Source organism: Acanthisitta chloris, unplaced genomic scaffold (assembly GCF_000695815.1).
Source record: "Acanthisitta chloris isolate BGI_N310 unplaced genomic scaffold, ASM69581v1 scaffold28495, whole genome shotgun sequence".
Taxonomy (NCBI): Eukaryota; Metazoa; Chordata; class Aves; order Passeriformes; family Acanthisittidae; genus Acanthisitta; species Acanthisitta chloris.
The window spans coordinates 9,417-25,263 of NW_008674679.1; positions in this window are offsets into that span (position 1 = coordinate 9,417).

A 15,847-nucleotide genomic window follows, 5' to 3' on the forward strand; every position below is an offset into this window, starting at 1 on the left:
GTCCTATGTAATCACTAAAATCCTCAACAATTGACCACAGAGCCACAGATCTCATTCAGGCATGGGAAGGATCAAATTCACAAGCTAAATTTCAGCAATTGCATCAGAGATAACTTTTATCTATCAACAGTTTTTCGACTAGGTATGGACAGAAATAATTTCTGGGACAGCAATTAAACACACAGAGGCAGGTAACTTCAGTTATGTGCATGACAGCTCCTACTCAAGCAAGGAGCAAGGACTTTCACTCAGCACACACAGCCACTTCAATGCCACTCTGGGAACTGCAGGGTTGGACAGCAGGATTGGCTCCTAAACCCTTGGCAAGCTGATTTGGTGTTGCTCTGCCATAATTCTGACAAGAGTGCACCCTTCTTCCAAGACACCCACATCTCCTACCAAAACCACAGCCAAGCACCTGCTTGGTTCCACTCCCACACCACTGCCAGCTGTGACCTCTGCTTCTCCCAGTGTTGTCACACTGAGGCTGGGACAGTCTCCTTTCATTCTGTATGGCTCTGCAGCTTCAAGCTGCTGTGCCCTATTTGACACATGACAGAATAGCAAAGGTAAGTACATTGCCTGTTCTGTTCCTGATTAAACAGGAGCTGTCGTTCCTGCACCATCTGGGCAGAGGACTGTCTGCAACCATCAGCAATTCCCAGTGGGTACAGGTAGAGAACACAGCTTACTGGTGTTTCATCTGGTCTTAGTTTGAAATGCAGAGAGGTTTTCTTTAAGCTGATTTCATTTTTTTTCTGCTTTAATGAGTCCTTCCAAGAAATTTCCATTCTTTCATGTGAATTGAAATCCAGCTGTGAGAGCTAATGATATTATGAAAATAAATACGCAGGGCAACACTTGAAATCAGCTTAGGAATCTAAGAGTGCGTCTGTAACCAAAACTCAGAAAGCTTTTCATGTTAATTATTACTATCTCACAGTGAAATATCACACAAAGGGAATAAGGTTTTCTTATTCAGTCTGCTTTAAATTTAAATAAAGAGGCTTAATTACCAGCTATTATGAACATAAGATTAAAGTTACACTTAAAAAAATGTTGGGGAACAATTAACTGAAAAACCTCTCAACCTAGTTTCATAGCTGCACATGGGTCAACACCCTTGCCATGAACCAAGCAGGGACATTTGCTTTCCTAGCGGTTCTGGGGGCGATGGGGTGTGCAGCCTCCCACATTCTAAACAGGTCAGACATTTTACAGAGTGTCTCACACTGAACACTGCAATTATTTCCCAACACTTTATCTTGCCTTGTGCACTAAATTCTTTAGTTCTAGTTTAGTCAAAGCCTGCACTGATCTGGATTAAGACTGCAGGATTTACCCCTATGCCTCTCTGCTGAATAATGAAGGGTCGCAGCCTAAATCTTCTCTGGGTGACATCAAGATTGTTTCCCGGCACAGGTTTCAACTGAAGCAGGCCTGGAGCCCTGGTTGTGTCTTTATTGGGTTTGTCTGGTTTTCCTGAAAACAAAAATATATGGGAGGATTTTCAAAGCCACATAGAAGATCTGAATCCAACTCCACCCCCATCCACCTTCTACAGCCACTAGCCCAGTGAGGAAAAAACTCTATGTCCAAATTAAACCTCTTGACTTTACCCTCCATGTGACAATTCTTCAAGGTGTTTTGTTGGAAGATCTTGCAGCATATCGGTCTCTCTTCAGCAAACGTTGACACATATTTCTATTGGAGGGCTCTACATTTGGCTAAACTGTCAAGTTTGTTCAGTTTGTTCTCTGCTCCAAATTCAGTTCTGGTACCATAGGATGTTGGATAAATTTCCGTATTTCCAGTGACATAGTATCATCAGAACCTTGCCTACAAAGAAAGAGAGATTTGTTGGGGGGGAAAAAAGGAGAATAATAGGCCAGGTGTTTGAAGAAAAGACAAAGAAACCGGCACAGTAGGGTGTTCTGACTCACAAATCTGTATTGAGAAAGAAGTATTCACGAAGAAAATTAATTTAAGAAGTATGTAGTTCAGGTTTTGAGCCCATAAGTTCCTTTCAAAAACAGATTAGTGATTAAAAACTTTTTTAGTCTAGCAATCTCTTAAACAATTAGTGCAGTAATTGGAAAGGGACTACAAATTCAAATCTAGATGGACATAAAAGAGTTTCCCCATAGAGCTTTGCCATGGTTTTGTGGGTAACTGGCATGCACCTGCCTTTACCATCAGTGGGACTGAAACACTGAAGAAGTGCTCTGAATAGGGATACAAATGCCCCAAACAGTAATGCTATACAAATTACTTAATTCATGTAAAGTAGAAGTAATTGTATTGATTATGAATGTGTGAGTGACTCCTTTATTTCAAGGATATGAGATGTAAACCACTAGCTTTCAATAGGGTCCTCACTGCAAATTTGCCAACCATAGAGTGGGATGTTACTTTTTTTTCCTTATTCTGAACAAAAAATCCCAATGCACTGCCACTTGGAAAAAGAGATCTGCTGACTTTAAGCTAAACTAGGTAAATAGGAATTTCTCTGTAAAAATTCCTATCTCCTCCAGCCAGGTAATAATTTTGCTCTACTTGTTCATCCTGCAAAAGATGCCTGAAATCAAAGGAAAAGGAACATAAGGGAAAAACATCCCCAAACTTCAGAATTTTTCCTCAAAGAACATTGTTTTCTTTTTTGCTATTATTGACCTGTCCATTCACTGCCTACACACTACTCCCAGGTCTGGAGGCTGTGCTGGACATCCCTCCTACCCCATCCAGCCCTGAGGACAGAACTGTCCCTGCTGCAGATGGAGAAGCCACAGCACAAGACTTCACAGCAGCAGCAGAGCCCTGGTGAGAAGGCAGGTTTTCCTGCTGCCTGTCCTGTCCTCAGCCCTTGGCCATGCTGTCCCACACCCCTTAACATATTCAGTTTACCAAAAAAATGTGAGGTGAACCTTCAAGAACCGAAGATGTTCAGCCAAGCAGCATGTCAAGGCACAGTTCCAAGAAGGAACATAATATTCTCAATTAACTTAATTTGTTGGTTGCAGCAATGTTTCCTGTGTTCCAGCTGGAGAATTGCTCTGTGATGGCTGATGGGAAGTCACTAGAAGACTGGGATAAGCTCACAAAGTTACACTTTGCTTGGAGTCACAAAACTTTTACATTAAAAGTATAACTGATTGGGGTATAACTGATAGGGGGATTGTTAGGTTTTGGTTGGGTTGTTGGGTTGGGTTTTTTATTTTATAAAACCTACCTTATCAGTAATGACCTGCAGAAAAACTAGGACAAAATACCTGATGTAGCTGTTACAGATAAAAACTTAAGCCTTTGGTGTGAGCAGCATAGTGACATTATTGTGAACTAAAGCAGAAGCAGACAAGACAGCTTGAATTACAGTTTCATCTGGTTCAAAAGGGTTGCTAGTAAAATGTATTTAGGTGATCTGCTAAAGAAAAGAATACATTGCATTTTGTAAGTACCCAGTCACAGCTAGAGATTTTGACAAAAGTTGACTTTCACACGCAATTAAACAAAATAATTTCAGTTTTCTAGTTTCATAGAAGCTGATCCACAGACTGCCCTATCTCCAGGGTTATTTTGTACTGATAAAAAATCACGGGATTAATGTTTGTGAAAGAAGACAAGAAAGGACAGCATTATTATAGCCTTATTTTCTATATATCCCAAAGTGAATATAGGAAGAGAAGTGAAGCAGGCTGCAATGTTAATGTATGAGAAGAGCCTGGAGACACTCTCATCAGTAAGTTATCAGAACATCTCAGTCTTACCTCTGTTAGTGTTTTCTCAAACTGAACTAGTAGAGAAGTTGCTGAGTGCAGCAGTAAAGTTTTCAGGTGATGTTCTAGCAGTGGTACCATAATCACTCAGCTTCTTTGTACAGAGCTGAGCAAAGAGAAAGCAAAAGAGTGAGGGGGCTACATCTGGAGGACAGAGGAGCAAATGGGAGAGATTCTTACCCAGCTCCACAGCAGAATTTCTGTATTGGGGCTGTGGTGAGCTCTGAGCTCAGCTCTGCCAGTAAAACAAATAATCCTCCCCAAGCTGAGTGGATGTCAAGTGCTGAGGACTGCTAAGACACAGCCTTGAAGACAATAAAAAAGCAGTACCAGCCATTACAAGAGCACTCACAAAATTCCCAGTTTGAAAAAGAACTCAATCTGCCTCTCAATTTCTCACCCTGAGTCTAAGAGAAGGCACGAGAGGACCCCATTTACTGTTTCCAGCACAGGCATAGGCATTACTATTGATTCCTACAGAATTTTACCTGATTAAAGTGCATTTCAAATTTTTCAAGTATAACTGTTCTTAAGATAAAAATGCATTGCTATGCTGCAGTCAAATACTTGAAATTATCCACAGCCTCAACACTGAAGCATTCAGTGGTTTTGCTTGTGGAAGAGCACTTTGATCAGAGAAATAAAGCCCAGTGCAGACCACTCAGATGTCTGCACAAACCCCAGTCCTGGGGTTCTTAGACATGAATGTCTAAGGATAACACACCTGACAATGATAGGAAGCTTTGATTATTGTAGCACATCTAAAAGCACCCTCAAAATCCCCACTGTTACTGCTTAAAAACTAGTTAGTCACACCCCTCATCTGACTAGCTGTTCTCCATTCCCTGTGAAATATTGCTGGCACCCTCGAAAAAACAGTGCTTTTTATGGGAATTCCTATACACTAGGCATGATCTAAAAGGAAGATATATTTATAGACTGGAAATCAAACAAATTAACAAGAATAATAAGAAAATGCCTAGCTCCATGCACACCAGGCATCAAAGGACTCAGCTCTCTGCAGAATGAGAGACATGGATCACTTGAATAAGAGCTAAACCAACTCAATGTGTCAGTGAGACACACAAGAGAAGATCTAACCATGCTGAGCTGAGAGTTTCTGGTCTGATGTTAATAATTACTGCCAAATATGTAGTAGCCATAAAGTTGGGTTTTTGTTTGGCATAGTCCCCAAAATTTAGAAATTATTATTCTCCATAAATATCTGTTTCCCCTGGAACTCTCCCTTGTGCCTGGAAGCTAAACCATGCTAGAAAAACCAGAATATTACCCTTCATTTCCAGAGCTTGTCAGTGTTATTTTGGGGTTCTGTTTGTTTAAGTCTGTTATTAATCAGCTAATACTATGTCTTGCAAAATTTGTTTTTAAAAGGCATTTTCATAAACACAACTCAACTGAAATCATAGCTGTGTTATAATAATAAAACAAGCCTACAAAATTACAGTCTTAGATAATTCCTACATTACCTACAGGGGAGAAGGATGGGGGTTGTTATTCCAGAACATCAGTGCTTCTCACCCTTTAAAGTTTAGCAGGTGTTACATGGAGACTTAGCAGTTTGTCAGCTACACAGCAAAACAGATAGAAAATATTCTGTTCTCTGCTACTATTTCAATATGGAAAGGTCTCATACACAATGCAACAGATTCACAGCAGGTCCTTAGAAAATATTGTACCTTTAGCTCCTTTGAGTAAACAGGGGACTTCAGAAGGAGAAAAATGAATACAACAAGCAATCCAAACAAATTTTAAAATAATTTCACGAATGGTTTCCCTTTCAGAAGGATAAAAAACTCTGACTACTCTCTAAAACACTCAACTGATAGCTTACTTATTAGACAAAAATTAGTGTCCATTCAACCATGAAAAAGACAAGCCATTATATGCTATAAGAGAGATCAAACTGACATCAGCTACTGTACATCTTGACACTTACTACATAATCAAAGTAAACTTTGCTATATGCGTCTGATCTAATGTACCTGTCAGTTATCACCATCTCTGCTCAGATGAGTTCGTGTGTCACCTATATACATGGGACAAAACAAATAAATAAATTGCAATGTTATCTCTTCAAGCTGCTCACACAGTAAGGGGAAAGTGCTTAGTATTCCATAATGGAGTTAGGAGTAATTTACTGAGAGATAATTTCTTTTGGACCTAAAATCTCCTGCCTCCTGTAGAGCAGACAAATAGAACTATCTAACAGGAAATGGGGCATGATAATACTGCTCTTTAAATAGAACTAACAAAATGGAAATACAATAGGCATTACAAAATATACAGCTAACAGTTATCAAAACCTTTGATGTTTTTATAGCTATTTACTGCAAGAGATTGTATTAGCTGCTCCAGCCCATTTTAATACAAAGAACAAAGTTTAACCTGTGTTTTTAAAAACACTTTAAAATAAAAAGTTAAACCTCTGAAGCAGTACTCTTGAGTATTTGGGGAAACTGAGTATGAGGAGGGAAAGCCACTTTGTTGGTGAAGTAACAGAGATTTGGCAATCAGCTCCAACAATGGTGTACAGGATGGACTGTAGTTGTAACAGCCCTGATGGTTTAATCATCCAGAACGAACCTCTCTGTACCTGAGCAGAGATGCAGCAAGGTGCAGAGGTCAGGACACTCACCTCAGACAAAAGACTAATTCTACTTCTGCCTCTGCCCCTGCAGCTCCACATGCCTTGGGCAAGACTTTGTCCTTCCTTTCCCACACTTTGCCCTGTCTGCAAAGCACAATCTCCTCAGCGAGAGGAGCATCACTCACTCTGCTGCTGTACAGTCTCCAGAGAATCCTGAGCCTCAGCTCTGCTGCAGCACATCAGCAACATAAGCCATTTCCCAAGCGATCCCCTGGGGCCTCTCTCACCCTGCAGAATGGATCTTTCCTAGCAAAGCTGGGAAGGGCCAAGTCAGCAGAAACAGCAGAACAGAGACTCGAGGAACTCTCTGCGGCTCTGTGTGAAAAGGCACAGATTTCAGACAGCAGAAAGCTCTGTAATGGCAATGAAGATCCATTCCTAAAGATATCCAGATCACTTCTCTCACTACCCTGCCCAGCTTTTTTGCAGGGGATGCAGTTCATCTGCTACTGCGTAGCCAATAGAGGACACAATGAGACATTAGTGCCTCAGACACCCCACTGTGACAGAGATCTCTCTTTTTTCTGTGGCTTCTTTTTTCCCCTTCACCTTCACTTTAAGCCATACTTTTGGAACCAGTTCCAAAACTTCAAAAAGAACAAATCAGTTCTGGGGGACTTGGAAACTCACCATGACTCCTTGATCAGAGCTATGTTTTGGTTATGTTTATTCCTCATAAGAACCTGTCAGCTCTCCTCCAGTATGCCAAACACAACCCTTCAGCACAGCACACCTTGTCTGCAGCCTAAAAGAGAGTAACAAAGGTCTTACTGGTCAAATAAATTTGTCAAGTTGATTTTTCAGAGTCATTTTACCTTTTTTCCACTTTATACATATATATTCCTTTCATTGTATTCCCTCTTGATTGCATCTCTATACCAAAATCTTGGCTCTGGCCCCTCCTCTTTTTCTCTTCCATCCTGGCCCCTGTGATACCTCTCTAAACTGAAAATTTTCCAGGAACAAAATTGTTCTTATAACAGAAAGTTAAATGACTGGAGCTACCCAAACCCAGCTTTGCTCTGCATCCTAGGGTCAAGTTGAACCTCCAGCCACCAAGAATGCTGATTTATAACAAATTTTTCAGGGCACTCTGTGCTGAGCTTCTTTCCAGAGCTTCTCTTTTGTCCTTTTGGCTGGTGTCACTTCCCTCTCAGGGAACTTTTTCAGTACAACAAAATATTTGTCAGTGCTGAATGCTCTGTGAAGTAGAAGAGGCGGGAAGATTGTCTTCAGAGGAAGATATTTTAAATATTTCACTTTCCAAGTAGCTCTGTGAATGCAGAGAAGAAATGCATAACTTTAACACAAGGAGTTACTGACCCAGAAGTGATTAGCATTAGTGTAAAGCTTTCAGACCCTTTTTCATCTTATTGATTCTAAGCAGAATAAATCCGTAAATGATAATAGGGCTCAATTTAAATTACCTACAGCAAGTGCTGCTTTTCAGCTCTCGTCAGACAATCATGCTGTTCAATCAGCTCCATTCTGTATGTACAAAGCAAATTAATGTGTATAAAACAGTCGTAACTCAGGCCAGTTTCCAACAAAAGAATCTTTTATGTAGCACACAACTGCCTTTTATTGACATGCTTTTAATTGAACCTATAATGCTATGTCCATATTCTACCCAATTACAGCAGAAAATTCATATATCTTTCAAAATACTGACCCTACCTTTCCCTTTGTAAAGTTCCCAGAAACTTTACCAGGGTAGAGAATGATGTTCTCAGTTAAGCCTGGATTGGTTTAGAAACACTAAAAGGGCACAAGAAGAGAATTATGAGCCCATCCCAGCCAGGCAACGGCTCAAGGACGATTCCATTTGCGCAGGGCTGGCTCCTCACTCCTTGGGGCCAGTCTGTAAACTTGCCTCTCAAAGCCACTGAGAGGGCACTGCAGATGTGGCATTGATAGAGAAGCCTCCACTCTGCAAGTATTCTTTCTTGAGCAGTTAATTTCTGTTTCAAAAGGGAGCTTTAGCCTGTCTCGCTTTCTTTGTGTTGCTCAGTTTACTAGAGAATGGGCAAGTGCCAGGAAGCCAGGATACTACTTCTTTAAAGGGAGAACTCCTGGGACAACACAAACAGTGATGGCAGGAAACACATAATTAAAGGTGAGCTCTGGAAAATACTTCTGGGTCAAACCAAGACATTTACCCAGTGTGATTATCTTTGTGAGGGCAGTGATGGCAGTAGTGGGGGAGATTGTTTACACCTGTCTCTGCCATTGCAACCAGGATGGCTTAGAGCTAGTGAGGGATTCCCCAGAGATGGAGGAGGAGGACAGAGCACAGGCCTTTTACTTCCATTTTGACACTGCCAAGTCCAGACCTTGCTGTGTGCAGGAAAAATCCTGTTGACAACTTCCACAGCCTTTGCAATAAAGCCTCAAGATAAGACAACAGCACATACTCTTCTTTAAGAAACACACATACCATACCATGGTTACTAGCAGCAAAGAGCAAATAAACCCAAGGCTAAAATCAACTAAACTGTTGACATTGACTTTAACATGGGTAGAACTCCACCTCAAGGATGTACATTGGCAATTACTCAGTTTTATTGCCAAGTTCCTCTGGCAGGTCTGTGCTGCATTGACACTGCACATGGGACTCTCATCTAGAGTTTTGCTTTAAACATTCTATTCACCAGTCATCTCAAACATAATTAAGGTAAAGTGCAGCCACTCTTAGGTGCATGTAGATGCAGCAAGCAGCTGGGAACACCACACAGAAAGGCAAGTTCTTCAGAAGTAGACAAGTACTCCTCCTGATCATCACATACAAAAAAAATCTGTAGTGTAAATGATTCAGCTATGCTTCCCACCACACAAACACACTTGCCTGGCATTCAGATGAGCAGCTGAAGTGTGCTAGCCAGTGCTCCCACTCAGGGCAGCAGCTCTCTACAGGAGTGACCTTCTCTTCCTTTTTCTTCACTTTTCCTTTCTTGAATAGTTTGTCAGGCACTGCAATTAAAAGTCTGTGAGCACTGGTGGAGTTAAAGTAAATAGATGTTTAATCTCTCTGTGGAAATATTTAAGAAGTGCACCGAGATGTATTTACTGATGATTTCACTAATTCAAATAAATCAAGTTAAAATTACAGACTAGACTGGCTATTGTCAGTTTTCTGAAAAACCTTCGATTCAAAAAAGCAAATTAAAATGGCAAGTTCATTTGTCCTTTGCTTTTTGACTAAGAGCAGAGCTGACATTGACGTCGTGGTGAAAGACATTAGTATTTAACTACTTGAAGAAATTCACATTACCACAGTGTCCTTTTAAATTGCTGTACTTATGTTCGCCACATAAGTTGCTATTAGCAACTGTAAAAAAAAAAAACACCTAAAAAACCCACCCCTTATAGTACTGTCTTGAAATAGCAACGGTTTATTGTACTAAATTCTTTGGAGCTTTCTTCACTCAATATTTGAAATAGAATTAAAATGCTACCCCAGGAAAAGAACTATTTCTTCCAAAGTGTGTATATCACTCCCTGTAAAAGCAGACTTTAAAAACTAATGTAGCTGACAAGTAATCTCCAAGTTTTATCTCATGAAGTAAAACAAGTCCTTGTGAGAATATTGACTTGCCCCTTAAACTTCACCTTCCAGCTTTTAAGCTAAATAAAAGCACATGGCTAAAATCCTTACATTGAAGTGGTTTTGATTTCTCTGAGGCATGTGATAATTCCTATTTGCTCTCCAACAATTTTTTTCTTACATATCACTTTTCCAAATTTGTATTCCCATCAAGACCTAAAGGAGTAGGGTTTAGGTGCTATATATTTAAAGGTAACATTTTATCTAGGACAGATCAAACCCTCTAAGTTAAGCTGCCATTAAATAGTCAAGCAATGCTTCTCTAAGAATGAGTGAGGCCACCAGATGCTTAAAATAAAATAATTTTTTAATGACTGCTTAACTAAATAGAAAATATGTCCAACAGTCAGATTTGTGAGCTGAGATTCCATGCAGATAAACAACATACTACTGAAACAGCAAACAAAATACTTGTTCCTGAAACAGTCACACTCATCTTAACAACACAGAGTGACAACATGGCTCAAATTAAAAAAAAGCACCATGCCAGTAGATTCTCATTTCCCATACTTTTACACAAGAGGAGCAAATTAACAACTCCAATGAAGAAATAAAGGTCCAATCTGGTAGCAGTGTAGTATTAAAGAGGGAATAGAAAAATAAGCCAGGAAGAAGGTTGGAGGGTCCTGCTTCCTTGTCTGCATAACATGTGCCAGGACCCAGGTTAGCTCACAGGATTTTGTATTCCCCTCTATGAACTGGGCAATGACACCTTTTGTGGCCTTGCAGGAGTGAACATAGGATCAGGGTTGATACAGAAGCAGCTTTGGTGCTCTATGAATACTTAAATACATGCACCTAACCCTGTTTAACTAACCCAAGATAAACAAAAGCTTCAGAGGATGAAGTTCTTTCACTGACATCATTATGAAATGCTTCTGTCTCTCACTGCCAATTGATATCTAAAAAGTTAACTAGTTTCAACACTCTTCTTTATGAAGTTTGCAGCTGAGTGTCCTGCAGCAGCACAGAGTCCCTTGCACATGTTCCATTAGGCTCCATTATCAATTATGTTCCTTATGGCATTTCAGTCAGTGGGGCACAGCTCTTTAATAAATAACCATGGGTAAGGAACAAGATAACAGTGACAAGAAGGGAAAAAGTCAGCTCTGAATGGCAGGAAGTTGTTCACATCATGTGTATCTAGCAGGTGAGCTTATCAGTTTGGAAGATACACTTCCCTCACCAGTGCCAATACACTTCACTAAAGAAATGTAGTTAAATATGCCTTCAGGACAGTGCTGAAATACAGAAGTGGGACTTCCAGGTCTCACTTTCAAGCATCAAATCCTACTCTATGGAGTTAAACAGGGAGCAAAACTTCTTTTTCTCTTCCACAAACGCTCTAGCCTAGACCTCCTTGAAACATATTTAAGAAAAAATTATGGCTGGCCACAGATTCTTCTCAGTGCTTATTTATCATTTTCTGGTAGTACTGCCCAAGTTAAGTTTTGTTGTCTCAGCAGAACAGATTCTATACTTCCATGATTTTCTACTTGTAAAAAAATGTGATTTTCTTCTTGAACAGAGGACCTAGATCAGTCATTACATTAGTTTTTCTAATGCATTCCAGGTCTCTGGAGACAGGTGGTTCAGGATAGAGATAAATATAACTGCTTCTCCATGGAGCATTCTGTTGCCTCAGGTTTCCAAATCCAAATTAAGTAGTTAATGATTTATGTATACACTGAGCATTAGCATCTTTGTGCCACGTTAGTCATCAGATCACAAGTGGCTCTAAAGAGGCTTTAGTCAAACAAATTAATATTAGGTTGAATGATTCAGCTCACTTGATGTCAACAGTTCCAGCACGTTCACATTGATCATCACTAAACTGCACAGAGGCAGCAAGCTCAGTCCTGAAACTGGAGGGGAAAAAAACAACACTATGACAGGAGCAGCAAGGAGCCCTTGGCCCTTTCTTAAATTCAGGGTTTATCACATGGATATGCACTTCTCCAGATGTATTCTCCAGGGTTGCAAGCATTCACTGTAGGTAGTGCTTTTACTAAAGCCTCACTGGTGCCATTATGAAATTGCAGGACTGTGTCTCTTTCTTTAAAGAGTAACTTTCAGCTTCCATAGTCACAAGAAACCCTGAACACACACCTCTAAACTCAAAACCAGAGGCTAGCTGTATTTATGCATACATGCAAGTATGAATGATTTTTTAAAAACAAATTCCTGGTGCAGAGATTTAACTCAGACTTTTTAGACACTGAGTAGGCAACACAGGGCAGGTGTGAATTCTTCATCCTCACCAAACCTTCTGGTTGTACAGTTTGCTCCTTAAACCAAAGTTTTCTCTGAGGGGTTGTTGGGTTGGTTTTTTCTTTCTCAGATCTGATATTCAGCATGAATCATTTTGTCACCTTAGCATTTGTCTTCACAAACAAGAACAACCCCCAGGAACCTCTGACCCAGGAGACCAGGGTAAAGGAATGTTAAAGGAAGATTTTCCCTTGGTCAGGGAGGATTGGGTTAGAGAATACCTGTGCAGACTTGACATCCACAAGTCCATGGGTCTGATTTGGCAAAGCCAAGCATTCTAGTAAAGAGTGAAGGTTGGGTTCGCTCTGCAAAATGGAAAGCAAAATTACATCAAAAGTAGAGTTAACTTTCAGGGATGGCTTTAAAAAGCAAAATTCAGAGGCTACTTCAATATTATCTATTTTGAGGTTAAATCAGTTTTGTTTTTCAGATGTAAGAAGATCATTCCTGCAAATGGTTTGGCTTGACCAAGTAGAATAATTACCTTTCAAGGAAGGGAATGGTTACCAAAAAATATTATTTTTTGTTTATACTCTGCTTTATGTCAACTGACATCAGAGGTCCTTTAACAACAGTAGTGTTCAGCTGTATTCTCAGTCCCACATTGACAACAAGGCAATTCTCCGAATGCAGAGAAGATAAATGGAGTTAATGCCACTAAGCAAACATGACATTTTTGTTGCACTGTGATCATAGATGAGTCACTAAGTAAAATGATTAATCACAAATCAATGTTACTAGGCTCATTTAGAGATGATTCTCCCTTTGCAAAGCAGGTAGAAGCTCTAAATTTATAGGCTAATGCGTTTATTCTAGATGTAGCAGTCTCGTTATTGGTCTTAAGCATCAGAGTCTGCAGGAAATTTGTGTGCAATTAAGCTAAAGTGATGACCTCCTTATACACATTTTGGCACTTTTTTATCTGATAGTCTGTTGTGCAAATATATAAATGAATTGAAGCATTACATAGAAATTACAGCTAATGCAATACTAAGAAAAATAGACATATCCTCGAACTTTAATACATATGCCAATAAGGTATCTCAACCATATATTACGCTCATTTTATCAGTCTGCAAATGGGTTTATCAGTTGGCAAATGGGTTTGTGCTAAGATTTTAGACTGCTTCATTTTTGCTTGACTAACATTTGCAACTTCTACAAACAGCTTTATGATCTAAATTGTTTCAGGAGGAAGTGCATGGATTTGTGGAGCGACGTGTTTGTAATTCAAACACACACTGTGAATACTTTCTATTTGGTAAATAAATCCCCTTTATTTAAAAATTAAGCAGGGAAAAAAATCTTTCAAACTTTTTAAAGGCTTGCTAGCACCATAGTGGGTTTTTTCTCACCTTGAATTTAATGAAATTAAATATTCACATAGACTCGTGCACTTTTTTACCTGCCTACCTAATGTCAGTATAAACCATTGCTGGAGTGATCATTTCCAGCCTACAGAGAGTAAAAGATTGTACCAATCCTAGACATGATAAGACCTGGATCTCTGTACTACCAGAGAGGGATTATTCCAAAGCAGAGGTAGCTGAATATCAAACATGATTTAAAGAATACATGGCAATTTGATCAACTTTAGTGTTCAATTATGCTTTCATAAGGAAGACATTAGTTGAATATAACAAATATACTTGTGACTGTGTGGTGAAAGTCACATAGCATCATAATCACAAGGTGTTAGACCCTCATAACACACAGTGGTTTTGTTCTGCTCAGCAGTAATGAAGGACTAGGGGGAAAAGGTCCTTCCAGGCTGGTCTGTGTTCTAGAAGAACAGAGAGGAGTTGCCAAGTAGACCCACCCAAGATTTGTGAGGTCCTAAGCAAAAAAGAATCTATAGTAACTGCTGAGCAGTTCACACTGACCTTGACAGAAAGGACCAGTCAGGCAGTGAACCCATCACTGTGCTCTGGCTTCGGAAAAAGGTCAAGTACAAGATCTCTGGACACAAACCTGTCCTGCATGTGGAGCATTTAGTGCTCAAAGCATGCACATTAACAGTTCTTGCAAACTTCCAGTGCTCCTCAAGACATAATTAATGCATTGCATCTTTAGATACCTCTTGAATGCAGGAGACATCAAACCTACAAAATTATCTACACTATGTCTGGAACACGCTGTCCATATCTGAAAATGGAACAGTTATTAAAATTAACTCATCTCAGTTCTTTCTGGTGTCTAATCTACTTATTTCTACACTGAGCAGAGAGCAAGGACTAAATCAACTGCCTTTTAACCAAGGAAGGAAACAAATATCATGAAATGAGATCTACCTACATATAGGATGATCTATAAGGAATTTAAAACCTGTTTTTAGGAACTCTGTGATGAACTGCCATGTTGTACTTGCAACTTACTGTTCTCAGGAAGTATAGACAGGAACTAGGGCACAAGAAAGATGAGAGAGCTATGTAGACATAAACTGCTATCTGTAACATTTTAAAGCTCTTTACTCTATGATCGTAATTTAAAACTTTATTCCCTCCATTTAAGATTATTTGGGCACATGTTTTCCCTAGGGGAGATATCCTAGAATTAATGACTTCATATTCTGCTACTTGAGAGAATGTGAGTAGAAGTGTACCTTCACAGGTGCCACGTCACAGAGGCATCTATACAGATGTCAAAGGGCTGTTTTTAACCTGGCACTGCAGCTTTCAGACCATTTGCTCTGTATTTTTCCCCATTTACAAGCCTTCAATAAGGAGAAATAAGCAAAGCATTCACAAGAAGCTTTATACTGTGGTCACAGTGGAACAATCCCTCAGGTTAGCTCCCCGTTTTAAAGGAAAAGAGCATTTGAGCACCAAGGCATAACTCTCCCACTGCAGAAGAAACATTCTGCTGCTAGACACAAGGCAACTTACATTTTGAGGGTATACTGGTATAATGCAGCTCATTAAACTCAGATGGCAACATTCAGCCAACTGATGTGATTAGATGGTTCCCATCTTCTTGAAAGGCCATGCTGCAGCAATTAGGAGAAATACAGTGCATGTAAGTACGTAATAAGAGGTATGTAAGTATGAGGTCCAGGACTTCACAAACACTAGACCAACAACATCAGTTCTCCCAACACTGAAGAAACAGCAGCCAAGTAGGCTGTGTAGGTGAACATTGCTGGGTCATGGGATTTACATGAGCATTTGTGAGCCTCTGTGAAAAGAACTCAGAACTGAGAAGGTACTGCTTTTTCCCAAGGGAGCATGGCTAATGCAAACACCAGACACTACTTACATCAAGCTGCCTCAGATCACTCTGTAACCAGCTAGCATGCTCAAGGTCTGCTGACAGCAGCTCCCCAGCTGAACATGAGAATATCTCTCCACTACAGTGACGTGACAGCTTTAAACCAAAGACATTATAAAACATACACTGACCAAAGATTTGTCTAAATCAGTATTTCACTCAATGACTAGAACCTGTATTTCCTTTTACATTTTGTTTTTATGACAGTTCCTGACACACAGAGGATGGCTCACTAGCATACCTGCACAATCACATATGAGTGCT